Genomic DNA, 12,239 nt, shown 5'->3' on the forward strand with positions numbered 1-12,239 from the left:
GATAAAAATAGCTGACGTTTAGGGAGCTGTCACTGGGTACCAGACACCATGTTAATTAATGTTACCTTGTTCAATCCTCAAATCAATCCTGTGAGGTGGTCCTGTTATTACCCACCTCATACAGATGGAGAAGGTAGACCTGAGGCATTGGGGCATAAAGTAGGATCAGTGCTGCTAAGTGGTAGCTTGCAGTTGAATCCCTGTCTGACTCTAGACCATAGGCATTTAGCCAGCAATCGATAACTGAATATAGTTTTTTATTTGGATAGATATTGACTATATAATCAGTGTAGATCACAGGGCATAAATTCAGATGTATATAGGCACTAGGATGTGAGTACAGAGAACCTGACATAATAGTCTTACATATATATATATATATATATATATATATATATACATATATATATATAAATTGATTTTTATTTATTTAATTTTTAGCTGCATTGGGTCTTCGTTGCTGCGTGCAGGCTTTCTCTAGTTGCGGTGAGCAGGGGCTACTCTTCGTTGCGGTGCGCGGGCTTCTCATTGCAGTGGCTTCTCTTGTTGAAGAGCACAGATTCTAGGTGTGCAGGCTTCAGTAGTTGTGGCACATGGGCTCAGTAGTTGTGGCACATGGGCTTAGTTGCTCCGCAGCACGTGGGATCTTCCCAGACCAGGGCTCGAACCCTTGTCCCCTGCATTGGCAGGCAGATTCTTAACCACTGCGCCACCAAGGAAGCCCCATAACTGTCTTTATTTTCTCAAAGGGATATGTCCTCCCTTGTTTTTCTTGAAACATGGGGCTTTTGTGCTCTATTTTTTGTTCTACATTTGATAAAGTAGGGATCAAAAATATTTCACTTTCCTCTTACAAAGATTTGTGATAATGCCTGGCAACTGACACTTGGCCTCAGTATCAGAGAGCAAGAGTTAGGAGACTGTGACAAACTCAACAGCATGGGCCCCATCTAAAGGGAGTGTTCCCAGCTCAGCTCCAGACAAATGCTGCTGTTGGGAATGGTAAGTGAATCCCAAATCATCAGATCTTTCAATTTTTCAAGAGAAGGTAGAAGCCTGGAATTTTATGCAAAATCTCCCAATTTAAAAATGTTGCACAGGAAGATCAGCTCAGTGCTTTGTGACCACCTAGAGGGGTGGGATAGGGAGAGTGGGAGGGAGATGCAAGAGAGAGGGGATATGGGGATATATGTATACGTAGAGCTGATTCACTTTGTTATACCAGCAACTAACACAACAATGTAAAGCAATTATACTCCAATAAAGATGTTTAAAAAAATGTTGGCAATGATTTCACATTTTAGGAACATGGTTTGGTAGGACTGATTTGATCAGTGGGTCACAAGTTCAATCTTGTCTCTTTAATTGCAATGCAAGTTCCTTGTGAGGAACTGCTAAAACAGATTTCATTTACATCTCTCACAGTGCTAGGCACGAACCAAGTACTCAGAGATTTTTGCTCAGCCGTGAAGCTGCTCATGAGTATTATTCTATATTTAGATTTCAATTCCTTTTGGCAAACATTTACCTGGCAAGTGGGGGCTTTTACAGAATCACACAGTATCTGTGAATTTATCACTGAATCAAATGGATTCTCTGAATTTACTAAAGAGAACAATGGGGCCCAGGACACAGAAAGTATTCATTAAAAGTTTGTTTTTTAAAATATATTTATTTTATTTTATTATTATCGTTATTATTTTTCTGGCTGCATTGGGTCTTTGTTGCTGCACGCGGGCTTTCTCTAGTTGCAGTGAGAGGGGGCTACTCTTCGTTGCAGTGTGCGGTCTTCTCATTGTGGTGGCTTCTCTTGTTGCGGAGCACGGGCTCTAGGTGCGCGGGCTTCAGTAGTTGTGGCATGCGGGCTCTAGAGCACAGGCTCAGGAGTTGTGGCGCACGGGCTTGGTTGCTCCGTGGCATGTGGGATCTTTCCGGACCAGGGCTTGAACTCGTGTCCCCTGCATTGGCAGGCGGATTCTTAACCACTGTGCCACCAGGGAAGGCCAAGTTTCTTGTTTTTATTCCATTCATATTTTCTGAGTATCAGATTAATATCCTTATGGTCTAGGTCATACCTTGATGCACATTATAATCACTGGCCATAGCTTAAAAAAAAAAAAAATCCATGCCCCGCCCCTAGAAACTCCATTTTAATTGATCTACAGAAGGGTCCTGGCACTGGTATGTGTGTATATATGTATATACATATATGTGTATGTATATGTGTGTGTGTATATACGTATATTCACCAGGTGATTTTTTTTGGCCAGGCCACCGGCTTGTGGGATCAAACCCGGACCCCTTGCAGTGGAAGCCCAGAGTCCTAACCACTGGACCGCCAGGGAATTCCCCACCAAGTGATTTTATAGTTACTTTATTTATTTATTTATTTATCTTTTTGACTGTGTTGGGTCTTCGGTTCGTGCGAGGGCTTTCTCTAGTTGCGGCAAGTGGGGGCCACTCTTCATCGCGGTGCGGGGACCGCTCTTCATCGCGGTGCGCGGGCCTTTCACTATCGCGGCCCCTCCCGTTGCGGGGCACAGGCTCCAGACGCGCAGGCTCAGCAGTTGTGGCTCACGGGCCAAGTCGCTCCGCGGCATGTGGGATCTTCCCAGACCAGGGCTCGAACCCGTGTCCCCTGCATTAGCAGGCAGATTCTCAACCACTGCGCCACCAGGGAAGCCCCCACCAAGTGATTTTAATGTGTAGCCAGACTAGAGGATCACTGGTCTAGGTTCTGGGAATCAGAACTCATAGGACCAGATAATCTCAGATCTTACTGCCAGAAGTTATCTCATGAGTTATTTGGCCCAGTTTCATGCACTTAAGTCACTATTTTCCTAAAACTACCATCATATCTGATTTGACTACTATATTACCAATATACTCCACTGCAATTCTATTTGAGAAGAGGGGAAAAAAGCTGAAATGTCAGGGAGATATTCAAGTGCTTGTTTCCCAAACATAATCAAGTGACCGTTCAAGGAATTTCTGTTTAAAAGAAATCTGTTACAGTAATAGTAGGTCCAAACTAATAACTCAGTGACTTCTGCCTCACTAACAAGTGGCATATTAACCACTTTTCTATGATAATTAAAAATGAAATTTTTTTAACGTTTTTATTGGAGTATAATTGCTTTACAATGGTGTGTTAGTTTCTGCTTGATAACAAAGTGAATCACTTATACATATACATATATCCCCATATCTCTTCCTTCTTGCGTTTCCCTCCCTCCCACCCTCCCTAGCCCACCCCTCTAGCTGGTCACAAAGCACCGAGCTGATCTCCCTGTGCTATGCGGCTGCTTCCCACTAGCTATCTATTTTACATTTGGTAGTGTATATATGTCCATATATACACTACCACTCTCTCACTCTGTCCCAGCTTACTCTTCCCCCTCCCAGTGTCCTCAAGTCCATTCTCTAGGTCTGCGTCTTTATTCCCATCTTGCCCCAGGTTCTTCATGACCTTTTTTTTAGATTCCATATATATGTGTTAGCATAAGGTATTTGTTTTACTCTTTCTGACTTACTTCACTCTGTATGACAGACTCTAGGTCCATCCACCTCACTACAAATAACTAAATTTCGTTCCTTTTTATGGCTGAGTAATATTCCATTGTATACATGTGCCACATCTTCTTTATCCATTCATCTGTCCATGGACATGTAGGTTGCTTCCATGTCCTGGCTATTGTAAATAGAGCTGCAATGAACATTGTGGTACATGACTAAAAATATGGAACGTTTCATGAATTTGCGTGTTATCCTTGCGTAGGGGCCATGGTAATCTTCTCTGTATCGTTCCAATTTTAGTATATGTGCTGCCGAAGCAAGCACAAAAATGAATTATTTTTTAAAAAGAGAGAACACACACACACATAGTAAAAGTGAGAAAGGTATAAAAGTACACAGTAAAGTTTACCTGCCATTCCTGTACCTGAGCCATCAAGTCTGCCTCCCTGAAGGCAGCTACTCTTATGGGTTTCCTGGGTATCTTTCCAGAGACATTATAAAGTTATTTTTTATTTTCATATTTTGGCTTCAGTTAGGAATCTTTACTTCTGTCACTCTCTTTTTTGACAGATCCTTCAATACTTCCTTAAGAGCAAAGGTGCTAAGGTTAGAGGGGGAAAGAACGATCCACTGTGAGAGTGTTAGAACTTGAAAGGACCTCAGAGATCATCCTGTCCTCTGCTATTCCAAGTGTGGCCCCTGGATTAACAGGGACTTCACCTGGGGGCTTGTCAGAAATGCAGAATCTCAGACCTCACCTAGACATCCTGAAGCAGATGTTTTATCTTCACCAAATCACCAGGTGATTCGTGTGCACTTTTAAGTTTGAGAATCATTGCTCTGATCTGACATCCTCCTTCTCAAATCAAGGAAGCGTGGGTCAACAAGGAGCCAGTAGAGAGCTGATACGAGAAATCAGGTCTCCTAACAGCCTTGTCAAGTGCATTTTCTGAAATGCCTAAATTCTGGCCAGATAATCTGATGCAATGTTTTTATGCATTTTATTCACTATGAGCTTTGGAGTCAGACACAGCACGGTTCAAATGCTAGCTTTACCAATGGAACATAGTAGGAGCTCAATAATGGTGATTATACTTCCTGTTATTACCGTTATTTTTAAAAAATAAAGAATTTTTCAGAGCAGTTTTAGGTTCACAGCCAAACTAAGCAGAGTTCCCATTTACTCCCGTCCCCCACTATCGATATTCGCACACATTAACAAGTGAATTACTATCATTTGTCATTGCACTTTGCACTTGATTAAAACCTCAAAGCAATGTTTCAACAGCCTTTAACGAATCATTTACAGATTATATGCCTGACTTAGCAGAAACACTCTTTTTTTTTTTTTAATTTTAAATATATCTTGTTCCTGTCTCAGAATGCTGTTTTGCTCTGGCAGTCAGGGAGGGATTTTATCAGGCAGCCTAATAAAATGGAAGGACTAAAACATAGGGAGGCTAAGGTCCTGGCAGGTTCCGTTTTCTTTCCACTGGATCTTATGTTGGAACAGAGCAGCAGATTCTGAGAAAAAGACGTTGGGAGGTAGGAGCTAAATCGGAAACTAGGCCTTTTTATCAGCGAGCTCAGCTGGTGTCCAAAACCCCAGCCTGAGCCGGGAGCAGGGAAATCAGAACGAATGGTTGCAGGCACTTTCTGGAACCTGGGGTTTAGCGCCTTGGAAGCTCGGGTTCCGAAGAACCGCAAGGGAAAGGTGCCGATTTTGCCCTGCACAACAGAACTTAGCGTGAGACTGGAAGGAAAAAGGAGAAGAAGGAGGAGAACTGCACATCTGAGAACGACTCTGGTAGCTGGCCGCGCAGAGCTCACCTATGGGCTGCCTAATTTCTGTCCTCGTTCGGAGCTTCTGGGCCTTGTAAACTCTTACCTTCCGGCCTTTCTCCTTTACTTTTGAGCAGTTAGCTTTTTTCTTCCCACTTAAAGCCTACGACCTCTGACGTTAAAAAAAAAAAAAGCACTTCCGGAGGGACGTTTCCTGGAGACCGGAAGTAACTGGGCTGTCTCCTGTCGCTCCTTTACACGCAGTTTTCGCGATGCCTTGTGGGAGTTGTAGGCCCGGGGCCGAGGAGACTGGGCGGTTTTTCTGGTCCTGAGGTTGGGCCTCTGACGCTGCGCGTCTTGAGGTGCAAAGAACTTCAGCGATGTTAAAAAGTTCTATGTAATTTCTATGATATATTTTGTACTATGTATTTTTAAAGGGTTTTTTTTAAACCAGCATTTGTAAGTTAAATTATATTTGCTCTTTTAAAAAGCATACCAAAAAAGCATAAAGAAGAAAACAAAAGTGGTGAGATGACTGTATTGACTTCGTACAAACTGTTCAGAAAGATGTAAGCTGAAGCTAAAAGCCTTTCTTCTGTACCTGCCCAGCTCCCTCTCTGAAAAGGAATCCACATATATGATTTTTAAAGAAAAAAATCAGGTGCAAATGTACACACAGTTGACCCTTGAACAGAACGGTTTTGAAATGCAGGGGTCCGCTTTTACAGGGATTTTTTTTTTCAATAAATATATGAATTATGAAAAAGTGCACAGAAGAGATAATGCTATCATACTCTTCTCAATCTTCCTTCTTCATGTGATAATCCATCATACAGATCTCTCCATACCACACAAAAAGAGTTATCTTACTCTTTTGTTAATGGCTTTATAGTAGTAGTTCATAACACAAATACCGTACTTTATTCATCCACTGATCTCTTCTTCTCCATCCCATTGAGGGACATTTTGGTTGTTTCCAATTTTTTTCTGTTGCAAAGAATTTTGCAATGACCTCCTTGAACATATTTTGGTGTACATCACAGGGTAAATTTGTAGAGAAAAATTATCCAGTCAACAAGATATAAGTTTTATAAAAGTTGATAAATACCACCAAATTGCTAAATTGTACCAATTTACACTCATATCCAACAATGTATGAAGGTGTTTACTTTCTCACTTCTGCTCTAGCACCGGGTATTATCAAACTTTAGACATTTTGCTTCTCTGAGAGGTGAACAATTTATCTTCCTTTGAGTGATTAGCAGTTTCATAATTATGATTGAGGTTGCACTTATAGTTATATGTTTATTGGCTATTTATGTTTCTGAAAGTAGTCATATTCTTGACCCAATTTTCTGTTGGGTTGTTAATTTTTTTTTAAAAATAAATTTATTTATTTATTTTTGGCTGCATTGGGTCTTCGTTGCTGCACGTGGGCTTTCCCTAGTTGTGGCGAGCGGGGGCTACTCTTAGCTGCGGTGCGCGGCTTCTCATTGTGGTGGCTTCTCTTGTTGTGGAGCACGAGCTCTAGGTGCACAGGCTTCAGTAGTTGTGGTACGCGGGCTCTAGAGAGCAGGCTCAGTAGTTGTGGCGCACAGACTTAGTTGCTCTGCGGTATGTGGGATCTTCCCAGACCAGGGCTCGAACCCGTGCCCCTGCATTGGCAGGTGGATTCTTAACCACTGTGCCACCAGGGAAGTCCTGTTAATCTTTTTCTTACTGATTTGTTTACACTTTTTTTTAACTGGGGAAGTCAGCCTTTTGTCTGTTATGGGAATTGTGAAATTTTTTTCCTTGTACATTATTTATCTCCTGATTTTGCTTTTGTATTTTTATGCCACACACATGTGCTTAATTTTTTTTAGAGAAAATCCTTTCTTTATTATTATTATTTTTAAAATATTTATTTATTTATTTGGCTGTGTCAGGTCTTAGTTGTGGCACACGGGATCTTTTGTTGCGGAACACAGTCTCTCTGGTTGTGGCGCATGGGCTCTAGAGTGTGTGGTCTTAGTTGCCCCTTGGCATGTGGGATATTAATCCAACCAGGGATTGAACCCGCTTTCTCTGCATTGGAAGGGGGATTCTTAACCACTGGATCACCAGGGAAGTCCTTTTTTTTTTCTTTTAAGGTAAGAAGTGGATTTATTTAGAGAGAAACACTCCACAGAGAGAGTGTAGGCCATCTCAGAAGATGAGAGGCCCACAAGTGCTTAATTTTTGCATAGTCATGTTTATTAATTTTTTTCCTATGGCTTCTGGGTTATTTGGTTATCTGTAATTTATTTTGATATAAGGAGGAATGGCTCTAGCTTTATCATTTATCATTTCTTCAAAATACTAGCCAGTGGTCCCAACATGATTTTTATTACCTTTATCTTTAGAGGGAAAAACCCAGTGAACATTAAAAATACACCCTATCATAAGATGCTGCAACAAGTTTAAATTTTTTAAATTAATTAATTAATTAATTATTTTTGGCTGCATTGGGCCTTCGTTTCTGCACGTGGGCTTTCTCTAGTTGTGGCAAGCGGGGGCTTCTCTTGTTGCAGAGCACGGGCTCTAGGTGCGTGGGCTTCAGTAGTTGCAGCATGTGGGCTTCAGTAGTTGTGGCTCGTGGGCTCTAGAGCACAGGCTCAGTAGTCATGGCGCATGGGCTTAGTTGCTCTGAGGCATGTGGTATCTTCCGGACCAGGGATTGAACCCATGTCCCCTGCATTGGCAGGCGGGTTCTTAACCACTGCACCACCAGGGAAGTCCTGCAGCAAGCTGAAAGGTTAGTTTTGGGGAAAAGAGTAGAAATAAATAAGTGCACTCTACTTTTCTCAAAACACATGCTTACCTGTATTAAATAATACCCCCAAAAGGCTGCTAATATTTATTAAAATAAGTAATGAAGACTTTTCTAATCAGTATACAACTTAGGCTTCCCTGGTGGCGCAGTGGTTGAGAATCTGCCTGCCAATGCAGGGGACATGGGTTCGGGCCCTGGTCTGGGAAGATCCCATATGCCGCGGAGCGGCTGGGCCCGTGAGCCACAATTACTGAGCCTGCGCGTCTGGAGCCTGTGCTCTGCAACAGGAGAGGCCACGATAGTGAGAGGCCTGCGCACCGCGATGAAGAGTGGCCCCCGCTTGCCACAACTAGAGAAGGCCCTCGCACGGAAACGAAGACCCAACACAGCCAAAAAAATAATAATAAATAAATAAATTTTAAAAATAATCTGTTTAAAAAATATATATACAACTTAAAAAAGAGAATAAATTGTGAAAATGATTTAAAAAATTAAAATGATTGAAGAATTCCCAAATTGAGGAAGTATTATGTATGTTCAAATATAAAGCAAAGTTTTTCCCCAGATCATCCTTTAGAAAAAAATGTAGATGCCTCATACTTGTAACCTTACAAAGTTTCTCATACAATGGAAGAATAGCACTATTCTTAAATTAATACGGTTTTTCATAATATAGTATTTTAAATATGTGTTGTTGAAGTAAATTTAAAAAGTTGAATATTACATGTCATTTGATCATTTTATATATAACTAAATAATGAAATTTAAGTATTACATGTAGGCATTTGACTATTTTACATATAATATATATACTATATTCATATGTAATATATACAAATATGGCCCTAAACTCATTTTTTGTTTTTGCATTGTCTCATTGGTGAAACTTAGACTTGGCTTTTATTCAGGCCTGGATGATGTATTCTTGCCATTTTGTTATTGTTTGATAAAGGCTTTAGTGCGGATACAGCGGTGCAATACATTAAACTTAAAAGAAGTTCTGAAGTAGAAACATCATTTAGAAAAATGGTGAAAAATACAAGAAGAAATAGCTAAATGTTTTACCATATTGACCTCTAGGCAGAGGGAGGTATGAGTCAAGTCTTCCACTTTTTTGTTAAAAACTTGGAATACTATGTCCTTTTAAAAAAGCCAAAACTCGGGCTTCCCTGGTGGCGCAGTGGTTGAGAATCTGCCTGCTAATGCAGGGGACGCGGGTTCAAGCCCTGGTCTGGGAAGATCCCACATGCCACAGAGCAACTAGGCCCCATGAGCCACAACTACTGAGCCTGCGCGTCTGGAGCCTGTGCTCTGCAACAAGAGAGGCCTGACAGTGAGAGGCCCGCGCACCGCGATGAAGTGGCCCCCGCTTGCCGCAACTAGAGAAAGCCCTCGCACAGAAACGAAGACCCAACACAGCCAAAAATAAATATAAACATAAAAAAAAAAAAGCCAAAACTCATGAGGATGTACAACACTGATGTAAATAAAAATTAATTTGAAAACAGGAATGTGAAGTTTATGTTAGTTTTTATAATAAGAAAAACATGAGGATGTTTGGTTGGGCACTTCCTTTTAAGATTTTCTTTTTCGGGCGTCCCTGGTGGTGCAGTGGTTGAGAATCTGCCTGCTAATGCAGGGGACACGGGTTCAAGCCCTGGTCTGGGAAGATCCCACATGCCACGGAGCAGCAAGGCCCGTGAGCCACAACTACTGAGCCTGCGCGTCTGGAGCCTGTGCTCCGCAACAAGAGAGGCCACAATAGTGAGAGGCCCGCGCATCACGATGAAGAGTGGCCCCCGCTTGCCGCAGCTAGAGAAAGCCCTAGCACAGAAATGAAGACCCAACATAGCAATCAATCAATCAATCAATCAATCAATCTAAAAAAAAAAAAAGATTTTCTTTTTCTCTGATTATAAAATCACACTGTAAGCATTTTCATCAAGGGCTTATCAAACTCAACATTTTATGTAAATATTTATATAAATATATATTTAAATATATATAATTAAGTTATATGTGACATACAATAATACATTAGTTTTAAGTGTACAACATAGTGATTCAATTTTTTTTTTTTTTTTCCGCACCGCGTGGCTTGCAGCATCTCAGTTCCCCAACCAGGGATTGAACCTAGGCCAAGGCAGTGAAAGCACCGACTCCTAACCACTAGACCACCAGGGAAATCCCATGATTCGCTATACATATACATATATTTAAATGCCAGGTGCTACTATTTTATTTTTTAATATTTATTTATTTATTTTTATTTGGTTGTGCCGAGTCTTAGTTGCAGCACGTGTGCTCATTAGTTGCGGCTCGGGGGCTCCTTAGTGTGGCAGGCAAACTGTTAGTTGCGGCATGTGTGTGGGATCTAGTTCCCTGACCAGGGATCAAACCCAGGCTCCCTGCATTGGGAGAACGGGGTCTTACCTACTGCACCACCAGAGAAGTCCCTCGATATTTTTATACATTTTAAAATAATCACCACAATAAGTCCAGTTACCATCCGTTACCATGCAAAGTTGTTACAATCGATATTTTTATTTTGGGGATGTGATCTTGTAAGTAAGCCAGTCAGTACTATTATTAAAAAATAACAAAACCTCAAAGGCTTAAAACAAGTTGAGAAGGAGATTTTTGCTGAATTCTGACAGTGAAAATAAATATGGAGATATCAAAATGAGGAAAATAACCAGTAATGCTGTGTAAACCTGTAACATCACAATATAAAGGACACCTTCAACTGGGTGCTTATTGAATTGTGAGCTCTTTCTCTTTAATCTTTACCTGTATCCCAAGGGGTGCTGTGAGTTGGGGGCACTAAGGAGGGAGGAGCCATTCAGAGCCAAGGTGTCAGAAATGTAGGCCACAGTTTAGTAAATAATATGATAGATAATACATTATGATGCAGGTGTAGTCTGTTACTAGAATTGCCTAATTCCAGGTTTTTGAGGAAAGGAACGAAACCTTTAGTTGATTTTATTCTGTCACATAGATTATGCCTACATGGAATAATAATTTTGGTAAAACTCAGTTACAGGATGTAGGGGGAGCAAAAGAAATTATCAGAATTCTTAATTTTTTTAAAGAAGCAAAAACTACAGGTACTTTGTGAGTATATATCCAATAGGCTCTCAGTAAATGCCTACTGATTTACACATGTTAAGTTTCTTTTCTAAAACATGTGCCAACATGAGTGAAAGACCATAAGAACAAGAGTATTCAGTGCAGTATTCTTTGTAAGAGCTGAAGATTGGAAGTGTCTGACACTAAGGAACTGAGATATATATATATATATATATATATATATATATATATATATATATATATATGTATATATATATATATATATATATATATGTAAATATATTTGTAAATGCAATGAATGCAAAAATGAAACTCTGTTAGCAGTGGTTACCTCAGTTACCTCGGGAAGAAAACTGGTGGTTGGAAGACCAAGGGTGGAGGGACACTTACCTTTCATGCCTACCGTTTTGTACCTTTAAAATTTTGTTCTGACTACAGTTCTGCAGCCTGCGGAACAAAACCACATTCACAGAAAGATAGACAAGATGAAACAGCAGAGGGCTATGTACCAGATGAAGGAACAAGATAAAACCTCAGAAACACAACTAAATGAAGTAGAGATAGGCAACCTTCCAGAAAAAGAATTCAGAATAATGACAGTGAAGATGATCCAGGACCTCGGAAAAAGAATGGAGGTAAAGATCGAGAAGATGCAAGAAATGTTTAAAAAAGACCTAGAAGAATTAAAGAACAAGCAAACAGAGATGAACAATACAATAACTGAAATGAAAACTACACTAGAAGGAATCAATAGCAGAATAACTGAGGCAGAAGAACGGATAAGTGACCTGCAAGACAGAATGATGGAATTCACTGCTGTGGAACAGAATAAAGAAAAAAGAATGAAAAGAAATGAACACAGCCTAAGAGACCTCTGGGACAACATTAAACGCAACAACATTCACATTATAGGGGTCCCAGAAGGAGAAGAGAGAGAGAAAGGACCCGAGAAAATCTTTGAAGAGATTATAGTCGAAAACTTCCCTAACATGGGAAAGGAAATAGCCACCCAAGTCCAGGAAGCGCAGAGAGGCCCATATAGGATAAACCCAAGGAG

At 40.6% G+C, this 12,239-nt stretch overlaps 1 non-coding gene across 1 annotated transcript; it reads right to left on the bottom strand.

Moving 5' to 3' along the window:
- Window positions 1-3,733: 3,733 nt before the first annotated feature.
- LOC114236077 (U6 spliceosomal RNA) lies at window positions 3,734-3,840 on the bottom strand. Its single transcript, XR_003622113.2, has one exon. It is a non-coding gene; the product is annotated as a U6 spliceosomal RNA (small nuclear RNA).
- Window positions 3,841-12,239: the final 8,399 nt, after the last annotated feature.

The sequence above is a fragment of the Balaenoptera acutorostrata genome, chromosome 16 (assembly GCF_949987535.1).
Source record: "Balaenoptera acutorostrata chromosome 16, mBalAcu1.1, whole genome shotgun sequence".
In the NCBI taxonomy this organism is placed as follows: domain Eukaryota; kingdom Metazoa; phylum Chordata; class Mammalia; order Artiodactyla; family Balaenopteridae; genus Balaenoptera; species Balaenoptera acutorostrata.